General features: G+C 33.6%; 1 protein-coding gene across 1 annotated transcript in view; it reads right to left on the bottom strand.

Moving 5' to 3' along the window:
* Positions 1-11,451, bottom strand: part of LOC132702969 (tensin-1-like) — a 53,739-nt gene extending 42,288 nt beyond the window's left edge. The window contains exon 1 of the mRNA XM_060671914.1: positions 11,314-11,451. The gene's annotated coding sequence lies outside the window, so the exon portion shown is untranslated. The remainder of the gene's footprint in view (positions 1-11,313) is intronic.
* Between the last annotated feature and the right edge of the window lie 1,197 nt (positions 11,452-12,648).

Below are 12,648 nucleotides of genomic sequence, written 5' to 3'. Positions count from 1 at the left end.
TAAACGGCATTTGACTCACGAGTTTATTTGGCACGAGCGCAGCGCACCGGAGCGAGTGCTTAATAAACGAGTGAGATAAAGAGTTTACCAAACGTGTTGCATACTTACTTTTTTTACGACCGTCATGAAAAAAATGACAATTTAACAAATTAAAAATAATAACAGATTATTGGATTACTAAATTTCGTACCATTTAAACAAAATATTTTACTAGTGGCCATTAAACCTATTCGTTTATCGTTCCGATCGGTTCTGCTATTGTTATCTTTTTTTAACTGTGTGCGTGTGTGCGTTAGATAGAGAGAGATGTATTATTGGATATGTCATATAAACAACGGAATAAACACAATTTTAAAACGTTATGTTGTTTATTTAACTTTTACAATTTATCATTAAGTAGTTCATTTAAAGAAAAAGACTGTAATTGGAAGAAAAACCCTCCAAGGGTAGAGCTTTTAAGATTAAATTTTTAAGATCGTGTAAACAAGAAAAAGCAGGACTTAACCTTTAATTTTGTTTTATTTCTGATAATGACACACGGATATTTGAAAATGGTTCAATTGGTCTAGGCAAGATATTAATATAAAAACTGTAAAAACCACTAAAGTTCATGCGAACGGTATGTAATGGGAAACTTAAAAATTATAAATGTCACTTTACTTACCGAATAGTCCACTAGATTTTAATTGTAGCTTATAGCACGTAGTATTTAAATTGTGTGATATATTGTATAAAATTTTTCTATGTATTTGGAATACATACAGGAATAGACAGACGTCAAAATTCAAACCGTGCGGTAAAATCTCCGAAAACATCCGATTGCTCCCAAACCCATGCCGTAAAACCCCGGAAAGGTCCGAAGTGACTCGGATCCGTGGAAAACTGACATTGTATAGTGAAGCTTCCCGCAGGCTAGATCGGTATGTAATTAGGCATTTTACAGAGGGGAGTAGAAAAACATTTTTAACTCTTCGAATTTGCAATCATCCTATTGGAGTCTCCACAGGAATGGCTTCGTGATCTATATAAAATAAAAAATATACTTTTTCACTTCAGTCCGTAAAATGAATAATTACACAACGATCTAGCTTGTGGGAACCGTCACTTTACTACGTCAGTTACATTTCCCACGGATCCGAGCCCCTTCGGAGATTTCCGGGATTTTACCGGACAGGTTTGCGAGCAATCGGATGTTTTCGGAGATATTTCCCACTCCTTGAATTTTGACGTTTGTCCACTCTGACGGTCATGTCAGTGAATGCATTCGTGTTGCAACACGTTTGATAAACTTTCTGAGTCACTTATTTATTAAACACTCGCTCGTGTCAAACAAACTCGCAAGTCAAATGCCGTTTACCGCACTTGTTACATAACATACTATTACCTCACTTGTTGCATAATATTCTATTAAAATCAGTATTTAGGTTTCCACTAGCTTAAAAAAAAATGTCACCATAAACAAAATCGGCTTCTGTCATTTTCAAAACTTTCTTTTTGATACTAAATACAAGATAACAAAAGCAAGCGTTGTCGTTTTCTAATGGGTTCTCTCTCTATGCTGGCGCGTAGTCTTACGAGCGAACTGGCGTCACAACCGGTCACGGCCAATGACAGCGCGTTAAAAGAGGATTTGAATTTTATAATTTTTAATTGATTATATTTGTTACATAGAACTGCGAAATTGATTTGTTTCTGCGAACTGTAGTTTTTTAATAGTATAACCTTACTTTTATAAGCAATATTTTTCAAATTCAATTTCGTTTAAGTTCCCTATTCAAATAAAATTTACTTTTAAAAAGTGTAAATTCAAATATTGTTCATCTTGTTCTAGAAATTAATTTATTAGAAATTAATTAATTCCAGTCCACATTAGCACTAACTAATGATACCGCAGCACATTAAGGAAATGGCATAAATTTTATAGAACAAAAAAGCTATTGCAGATTTCAAAAACCAAAAAGCCAGAAGGTATTAAAATGACCTTTCGTACACTTCATGGATAAAAAAGCAATTATAAAATATGCACCGTTCGATATCTTTAAAGCTTCATATATATTTTTTGTATCTCTAATAATAATGACTCATACTGAAAAATTACATTACCCCATTATATTTATTTTAGAGTTAGCCGCGCAATCGTAACTTCTTTGCAATAAATAAACATATTTCTTAACAAATCACATCCTGATCTATTTTAAAATTTATTACTGTAATAATGTAACGCACATATGTTGACGCTCACTGGTGATTTCGCTACATGTGCAAGTTATTTCCCGTTCCTCTCTGCATTGTTGGAGAAGTTATTATAAATTCTTAAAAACGTCCTTTCGCATAAAATTATTTAGAAATAAAATTAGAGGCCTATACCTATTTAAAAAAAAATGCGCTCATTTAAAAGTTTGCCACCAACAATAAGATGAACGGAAAACCGTTTCTTTTTTTAAACAATTGACGCTTTAACTAAATCCATAATAGTCTGAGGTGGTAATATCCAAAGTTCCAAAAATCATATTCTGAAGAAATAAAAATGTTTCGGTTAATAATTGCTTGGCACATCTGGTATATCGACAGTGAGAATTATTTAAATAAGTTTCACAGATATTTTGATGATAAAACAAAAACTCAATGTAACGATTTTTTTTTAAAAAAAAGCTCAACTTAATTCAGTAGTTTATTAAGCAATACACGAAGAAAATAGCGTACATTTTCGAAGAAAACGACAAATTTGCTGTTCCACATATATATTCAAATTAAGTGCCGGGGCCCTCTAAAGATCTCTTACAGAAATCTGCAATGCCAAGTTTTCGTATACGTGAGTATATTGTTAAGTGTTGGTGATATCGCCGGTTTGGTTGACGGGCCGGGCTTTGCACATATTTATTGGACAAACATTGAACCTTGAAATAACCTTAAAATTTGCTTATGTATGCAGGTTATAAAGCTTAAGCTAACGAATCGTGTTTATTCCAAAAATAGGCATGATGTAATTCCTTATTTGCACTACCGATCACTGCCTTAGAAATTGACGACGTTTCGTGCGTGTATTCAAATTTGGTATCCGCGGATTAGTCTGAGAGTATTTTTTTTAAAACATTCTTACCGTTACGTTTGCAGTGTTTGCAAGCTTAATGGATGATATTGTTGTTCTGCCAACATTATATCCAACAAATAAGACTATGTGCTAAGCACAGATCTAACACAATTTCAAATTTCCATTAAAACACTTAGATAACGTTTCAGTCAGTTGAGGCAGAAAGCCACGGATGCTGTGGAATAGTCGCTATATATAATAGGTTGAGTGATCCATTCCTTAATATAAGAAAATATAAATCCTTTTAGAAGATAATTTAATCCATATGGCTTGAATAAATTTTACGAACATAGTCACCAGAAGATACCAAAAATCATTCTGATGATAAATCTGATAGAAATGGTGCCAATACTTAATGTAAGATATTTAAGTTGTAGCCATTCGCGTTCACATTCCTGAAATGGGAAACTCGCAATTTGCTTCATGCTATGTCACAGGAAAGTCACAGATTTTTTAAAATATCGCTAGTATTGCTAGTAAGGTAGGCAAATATATTTGCATGTAAGCGTTTTTGGACTAAAAATTTATAAGAACTATTATTTAATTTTATTTGTTATTTAAGTAAACCCATTTTTTTTTGAGATGTTTAGGGATGCGAATGAATACTTTTTATTTAATATTCCGCATGCAGTAATGAGTATTAGATATAGCAAGTTCAGGATTGTTCGAAACCATATTTAAGTAGAGGAATAATATACCTACTGGGAATTGCGTTAAAACGAATGACTTTTTGACTATTATAATATCGCTAATGTGATGGCTGATATGTTCCAAAGGCCGAGACGTGTATCGACCTCTTTAAAAATTATCCCAGACAGTATCAATTTTCAGTATGTATTAACTAAATAAGCTTGTTATAAAAGACAGGTTGTCATGCTTACAGTTAGAGGCTGTGTGAGACTTATGAGACTTATAATGCAAACGAATTTGAGATCAATCTGTGAGTGTATATCAGTTTATCACGTATAACATTAACCAATGCCTTGTGAACAAAACATGCGGGAATATACTACATTGCAATCGCAATTGCGGGCTGCAAGTATTGTTTTGGATTTTCAGATCATTTTGACATTGTCATTGAATTGTCGAATAAATTACCATGAACAATTAAGCGAACAATTTAAAAAGGTGGACTTAATTGCATAGTGCTTGCGTGACCCTTTGTAAAGCAAGATTTGATTATCTCAGCTCTAATCTTACGTTACTTTTGATTTACTTCACTGGGATAATTATATGGTTTCCGCTCGGATACACCTCCAATTTCACTTGCCACTGAGCTAATAATTCAATCAGCGTCAGTGGATCTGTTTTTTACCGATCTACCACTTCCAGTCAGTCGAGCATGCCCCTATAAATAGTAGCGTGGCTGATCATAAACAGGCCTCGCTCGCTGCAGAGAAGAAAGAATTAAAAGTAAACATGGCTGGAATGCGGCGAGTGTTTAAAAGCTCTCGAGTTGATTTGTTTAGGAAAGGCTTGGCATCTTTTTCTTCGCCTCGAATTTAGACAAATCCTCGAAGGTGTGTTTGCGATGTTATTAGACAGACGATTGTATAGTTAGCATAGACCAGTGGACGGTTAGAAATCCGCATTTGGATCGCTTTCGACGGGTTTGTGCCTTCTTGGTCAAATGTTTACTTTTCTCCTTTTCTGTATGCAGCGTTGGTGTCGACAAAATGTTATTGTCGTCGTTAGAGTCTAAAAATACTGATTCCAAAGTATAATCCAATGACCGTAAAGGAGATCCGACAGGTTTTTAATGTTTACGGGACCAACATATAGATTACATTTTATACGCGTAGCACATTTTTGCATAAAATCTTACTCGTTTTTGCGAAAACATACTCTTTTAATATATGTGTTATTATATTGTTTAATATATATCACCTTTTATCTTTACTTCGATCTTACGATACAATTTTTTTTACGATCATGAGAGATATTCGAATGTTTGTAGTGAAGTTGATTATTAATTTAGTTTCTTTTAATTGTAAATAACCCATAAAATTTAATTTCAATGTTCGGCAAACAACACCTCTTCTAATTAAGATCTGGCAAGAACTCTGCTTTTAATATGATAGTAGGGTCAAATCGAGGAGCACATACAGAGCTGGGATAATAGTAGTTCTTATTAGTAGTTCTAACGTAGGGACCAAATGCTTAAAATAATGGATTATTTTACGCTTACTCCACTGAAGAATTTCGATATTGTTTGAGTGAAATGAGCGTCTGGTCATAACATGTGAGAGTAGGTTAATATTTCATACTGGACAACGCAGCATTACCAGTCATTTTTGGGGATACCTAGTTTTCGTGCTTGCTAAAGCGTGCGTGCGTTATCATATTGACGAAAGAGTGAACTTCTAGTAAGATAATTCGTTAAATTTACATTTGTCGCACAAATGAAAAATTTAGGTTCAAATATTATTCTCTGTGTGTGATTCTTTCCAAGAGTGCCGAACTCATTATAAACACTTCCCGAAAACCGAAGGTCAATTGTATTGGTTTATTGAGGGTAGATAGAAACAACTGACGTCCAGTTTATAGCTTTGATTAATTGGAAAAAAGGGTGCTCCATAAAAAAATAAATCGTATTTAATTGTTGCAATGATTCGAATTCAATTTTTTTCGATTTTGTGAAGATCCTACTGTTTCATTTTTTTTTCTATAACTTTGCAGACGGTGGTCGGAATTAATCGGAAAAAAAATGATAACGCCACTACATGCGATTTTTTGTAATTAAATACTTCTAAATAATCGAGCCCATGACTTCCCAATTACCATCTACGGGGTGATCGTTTTTAGATAAATTATAATATTTTGGTAATATATGAACCATACTCTCTTTCAGAGAAGACGGAAATATCATTTTATAGTTGACAATTAACGATACACATTTTGGTGTAACGTCATTTATTCCAGATTAGAGTCTTTCCCATATTCCCCAAATAGACAATCAAAACGATCTACATAGTTAGAGCGTCGACCGTCGACTCCGATTTATCCTTTTTATTGGCGACCAGAGACTATATTTTTAACTAGAAGCTATGTTACGGCTTCAGAGCAAGGTAAATCAGTTGTTACAAGACAATTAAGGACAGGAATTAAGTGTAAAACAAATCATTAAACACACGCCGGTATGGACTAAAATTGCCGCAATGAATAGATTAACACCGCATAAATAACAGTTATTAACAGGTTAAACCTGCTGGTTAATATAGCAAATACAATCGTTCAACTAGATAATCGCAAAACAATTACAAAATTCTGTGCATGATTCGACTTGTTTTGATTTGGTTTGAACTACTTTATTCCAAAATTCCAAATTCCACGACCCTCTGACTAGATTAGATATGAAGTTAAAAGAAGCTTATTGGTATCTGAATATTAACCGATGGACTAGTTTCCTACAAGCGTACAACGCAAAACGGGTTGCCTTAAATGGAACATGGCAATAAATCGTCGTATAATCCATGTGCCTTGATAAGGTTAATACTCTCATAGAAATTCCGTTAGATTTCAATAAATTTGATCAATAAAATGGACCGAATGTAATTGAAATCGGTTTATAGACAATAACTTAAGAGGCTTCAAACATTCGAGAGCAATTGATGTGGTTTGGCTACTACTTTTAGTCCAAAATTGTTTCTTGCGAAGTAAAATTTTGACGATTCTAAACATATTAAGAGCTTTCGAAAACTTAGTGAAAGTTATCTCTAAATTTAAATATATATAACCGTGGTTAGTTGACCAACATTTTAATCCCAAAAAATATTGGTGACATATTGGTTTTAAATGTTGTTTTAACAATTCACATTTAGTTTTTGTGTTATCCAAGACGAAATTTTGGACAATTCTCGTAAATTAGGAATACTAACTTAGGTTAATAGGATAATAATATTATTCAGGAGACAACCCAACCATCTGGAATCATTAGAATTGTGATGGACCTAACGGGGTTTTTCAACTTTAGTTACATTATTCATAGCATTTGCAAAATTTTAACAAAAAAATGGAGGCACAAATACATGTAAAAATTGCATGGTCCCTACCGAGCTCAAGATTAATAACGACTAAAATGAGGCTTGATTTCACGCAGATAACTTATATAGTTTATTTAGTGACGAGCACGCAATCAGTTTCTCCGTATAAGGATGGTTTGATTCTCCAATATTAAAATGAACGGGACAATTTTCACATCGCATATAGACAGTATTGAAATTTCACCGTGGTATTTACGGTGAGAGTTAAAAATTACGCCACAACTAGATTAACATTATTAAATATAGTACAGTCCAGGTTTGAAGTAACTGAAGACGTTTATCAATTGGTTGCATACTACTTTTTCTTTTTCTCGTTCTCGTTTTTGAAGTGTTAAATAGACACTTGGGTATTGTTGAGTAGAAAAATAATATTTTCGAATCAAAATTATATTTTTACTGAATTTTCCCATACTAATGACAATAATTTACCGTATTTACATAACAATCATTAAGTTATTCTATTCCAGACTGACAATTAATGAGCTGGAAGATTAGGATGTACATGGGCTACCAATATGGCACGAACTTAATTCAAAAAAATGCCAAAAATAACCGTCACAGAATAGAGTGGTGGGAAAGAGAATCAAGGAAATACTGTGTTACTCCACAAAATTTAATAGCAGATCTTTCCGTTTCTTTAGTATCTACACACAGTTATGATTAACTATTTAAAACTTTAACCAAGAAAGTTTTACTTTTACTATAATTATTATATTTTTTGTATACTAATACAAAACCAAGCAGGGTTTTTGAGCATAATTCTAGGTGCAGGTATTGATAGTGATATGCAACTAAATTTTGATTAAGGTAGAAAAAGTAAATCTTGGCAGCTGTTTTGTTGCGTACCCTCATTATTTTTTTAATTTCAATCTTATATGTATTTTCCAAAGTCTAGCACTGTACTCGTAATAATTATGCAATTATGTGATATTAAATTTTTGCAAGCCGACCCTGTACCTCCTTATTGCGATTTGAAGTTGTGATTTACGCAATAGGGTTTCATTTATTGCAGTAGAACTTGACGGTATAAGTTGAAGCAAACTGCCTCAAGGAAGCTTTAAAGTTAGTGCTTATTAGACTTGTAATCTCTGACTGTACATTAAGCTCGAAATCTCAAGATGCTTGATTTGCAATCATTAACATCAGAAATTAAAGAGCTATTTGAGAAAATATTAAAAAACATTTTGAAAAAGAGAATAGTGAAGAATTAATTAATTGAATATTGTCTACGTCGTCAAATTTTACCCCAAGTGCTTAATTGCGTAGGCCACTCTTTTCTGTAAGGCGACATTGATTGTATATTTCTCTCTTTATTTTTAAGTAAGTAATACTCGTACTCAATAAAACAAATAATGACTGATCCCAAATTACCGAGCAAATTATATAAAATGATGCCATATCAATATCAAAATTTGCCTCACGGAGCGAATCCAACATAAAAAATTTTGATTGCACGTTTCGTGGCTAAACCGGATTGTAACTAGGAGCTGGGAGCGGATAGAAAATTGGGTTAATGGGATAAACACGTATATATAAATATATCGATTAGATAAGTTAATATGCACAGCCGAAAACACTTACGTTAGCGATTTTCAAGGCTACTGGGGTTCTAGTTAATTAGGTTGGTTAACTTGAGCGTCACCTACTTTATAGACCTTAATTAAACCCTCGTATCGGCGAAAAAGCAGATTGCGGTAGTTTTGCGCAGATATTTACGCAGGTGATGTCGGGAAAAATGCGGTAATAATCCCGGCTTGAAAGAGTTTACTCTGCGGCAATTGAGTGGAAAATTTATTGGACAGAAATCCCGACGCCAATAGTCGAGTGTTTTCATAGATGGAAATTTAATATCGGAGATTTATGTCGAAGCGAATGGATCTTGTCTGGGAAAAGAGTATTAAAACGCAAAATGATTCTGGTCATAGAGATATGAGAACGTATTTTACGAAACTAAATAAAATTTGAGTGGTTAATAAGTATATTTTTATTTTCCTTTACATTTCATTAATATATTGGCTGGCCTTAAATTGAAAGGATAACAAAAATTGGACGATTTTTTTTACTAATCCGATTTGACCATAAAATATCAGCGAATGGGCTATGAAAAATGTATAATAATGCAAGGCAAAATGGTTGATTTACTAATAACACTCATTGCATGTATACATTACATAATATAGATAGCATGAAAAATGTAGATTCATTAAGCACATTGACATGGCAAACTGTAATATACATGTTTAAAATAGGATACTATTTTCAATACGCCTTTTTAAAAAATAGAATGTTAACGATTTTTTTGGATTTAAACTTATAATTGCCTTGCGTAGACGCAAAGGTAAAGTTCATGGTAACTGGATTTCCTAGGCTTCATAGAGCAGCAGTTTTAAGCAGGGTATAAACTTCAGTCCCGTGAAAGTTTTTTTTTACAACAATCAACAAAGATCAGCAGCAACTGTAAGGGAGTGTAAAATACATGGTTTTCTAAATTTAGATAAAAATATTTACACCAGCATAATACTTATAAATAGATTGCAGTTTTAAAAATATATATCAAAATGTCATCGTCATAGCTTATATTGTACTGCCTCGGAGAAAGCGTTCAATGATTCAATGATTTCCACATGTTTTTCATACGTATTGTTATGTTACTGCGCCTCAGCGATGGAATGAATTATTATAACATATTTTTAATTGCAAAGATTTGCGGATTTTTATATTTTTTTATTATCGGCGTTAATTCTATGAATTTCTATGCAACTCTAATTACGTACTTAGAATTAATGACTAGCAACTGAATGATATATCGTGAGATGCGCGGTAGCGGTGAGATGTTATATACAAAGGGATTAATGTGGCACGAAGGGAAAACAATTACGAAAGAAAAGACACTTTGGGGTCGTGCTTCTGGTTTTATACGTGATTAAATACATAACCGTAGATTATTAATGTCCATGTAAAATAATAGTTAACGGTATGTAAGACAATGTCATTAAGCATAGCACAGTTCAGGTTGCAGTTTTGCAAAATGTTTGTTGTCTTATGTCATATATAAATTTAGAAAATGTTCATAGCGAGATTACTGCAATATCAACTCCTTGTACGTATTCGTTTCATTTTAATATAATTTTTGCTTCAAAAAACTTGTAAATTAATAAATTATTTGTGATGTGGAGTAATATAATATACTGTTATTATCGAGTATCTCACAGCACAAGCGAAGTGAAGTTGCTTATATATCGGTTATTTTCATAAATCGTAAATTCTGGTACCTAACAAGCTTTTTTAAATAAGAATAAATATAGCTAGTTATATACTAATACTAGATTAATTTAAAAGGCGGAAAATTTTATGAATACACTTAAATATAAATCCATATAATTCGAAACTAAAGTTGTGGGCTTTATACCAACAAATGACTCTATCAACTCATAGGAGAATGATCGAGACTATGGACTATGCACATTTTCTGAAAAAGCAACTTATGTAGAAAAACCATATTGCCATTTTAAATTTAATATTGTTTACAATAAGACGTTTGATGGATATGATATTGCGTCAACTGAAGTTCTAAGCATTTTGTTCTTTCGTACAGAACATATATCACATTTTGGGGTACAATCAGTGTGACTAGTTTGAAAGCGTATGATGGCCAAATCGTAATCAAAATCGTTACGGAGCAAAAATTTTGTCAGATTTCTTTGAACTCACAATTCACAAATTCGCAGCCCTTACACTAAGGGTCAATCAAACCTCATCTAATTTTCTAAATCCAGCGAAATCCAAAAATATTCACTAGAATACAATAATTTAATGAAACATAAAATATAAACATTGTTAAAAACAAATAAAAAAAAGAGGCAAAAGTAAGATGACCCATGTCTCGTGTTATTTAATTGAATCATAGTTTTGCAAAAAAATAATCATATTTCTTCAATTCAAATTCTTGCTCACAACATTCAATTTCTTACTATAAAACTCTCTTTGCAAGGACATACAATTTTTTTTGTAGTTGATCTAATTACCATTTTCGTAGTGCAAAAATCAATGAATCTTTATGTTTTAAGTTTATGAGAGCTTCGTTTATTATGAAATCATTTCGGTTGAACCAATCTGCAATCCGGTGCACTGCATCCTTGACATGGGATACGGAAACAACGACAGATCAGGTCCACTTACAGGCCAAGTCTAGGTGCAGATTATTCCCCATGGCTGAAGCGACAACAATTATTCCAGTCGGCGTCACAAAACCGCACACATCGCGACAGCACTTGAATTTCCACGCGGACCGAAGTCACTCAAAACCGTTTCGCAGCGCTCTCAGCGTGACTGCTGTGGTCGGTGTCGGCGGCGGCGTCGCGACGGTAAAAAATCCCAACAGAACGAGAATACGCGACCCTCACTACGACCAGCCGGCGTGGATGAGTGCGAAACTGATAGGGTACTGTTCGAAACCGTTGGTGTCCGTGTGGGTACTGTTCGTGTTTTGCTGGTGCAGCAGAATCCGCGAGCACGTAGAGAGGGACCGGTTGACGGCGGTACCGACGAGAAGGCATCCACGACCCGCGAGATTGCCTATCGGCGAACGAACTTCGCGTTTGGCGTTTAATCTTCCTCTATTTTGCTCGTGTGTCAAACGATGGAACGCTATCGGATTTCTTATATGTATATACGGGGCCTTCCAGTTTTATCGTGAGATAGAACGAATTTCGGAATCGCATCGTATATTTAAATACGGGGCGAGAAAGAGAAAAAGGAGAGAAAAAGAAATAACAATAATAATACCGCAAAACAGTCAACTATTGAACTTACTTTACAACGGTGGAGAACTTTGAGTTGCTATTACAGGTTAGCACACCAAAAAGACCAAAAACAGTATACCGGGCTTCTAGTGAAGCTGGAGTATGAAACAGCACAGACCACCACACACTAGTTCTATTGAAAATGGACAAATTGACTTACATTGAAGATGTCACAGTGCTCACGAATTTATTGTAATTTGTACTTACTATATAAATCGACGATTTTTTATACAAATTACTGTTAGGGATTTTTACATAAAAGATTACTTTAAACTTTAAAAACATACAAAATTTGTACCATCTCTATCGCACTATCCTCAACTTAGTATGTTAAATTTGTTATGCATATTAAACTCTGTTGAAATTTGTAAGTAATTTGAAATATGGCGAGGGCCTCGTACCCCATAATTAAGTTTAGACATGAATTTTAAAGTTTATTATTAATGGTACAGGGGCCAAGGAGACCACGGCAGTGATTTAACTCTGCAACTAAGAAGTTCCAGTTGTTTTTTAGTTGACAAGCAATGTATGCAAGCTTGGAAGTAATATGTTCTCGAAATCTAAGTTTATAGTCTAAACACAAGCCCAGCCTGTCACATAAATCGGAAAATTTCAATGGCAACTTTTCAAAAAAATTCCTTGCCAACGTACCAAATCAACATTTCCCAAAAACTATAGCAGACGACTTGGTGGAATTAATTTTAAATAAACG

This window comes from Cylas formicarius, unplaced genomic scaffold, assembly GCF_029955315.1.
Source record: "Cylas formicarius isolate icCylForm1 unplaced genomic scaffold, icCylForm1.1 PGA_scaffold_6__28_contigs__length_40554024, whole genome shotgun sequence".
Lineage (NCBI taxonomy): Eukaryota > Metazoa > Arthropoda > Insecta > Coleoptera > Brentidae > Cylas > Cylas formicarius.
This window is presented reverse-complemented; position numbering and strand designations above follow the sequence as displayed.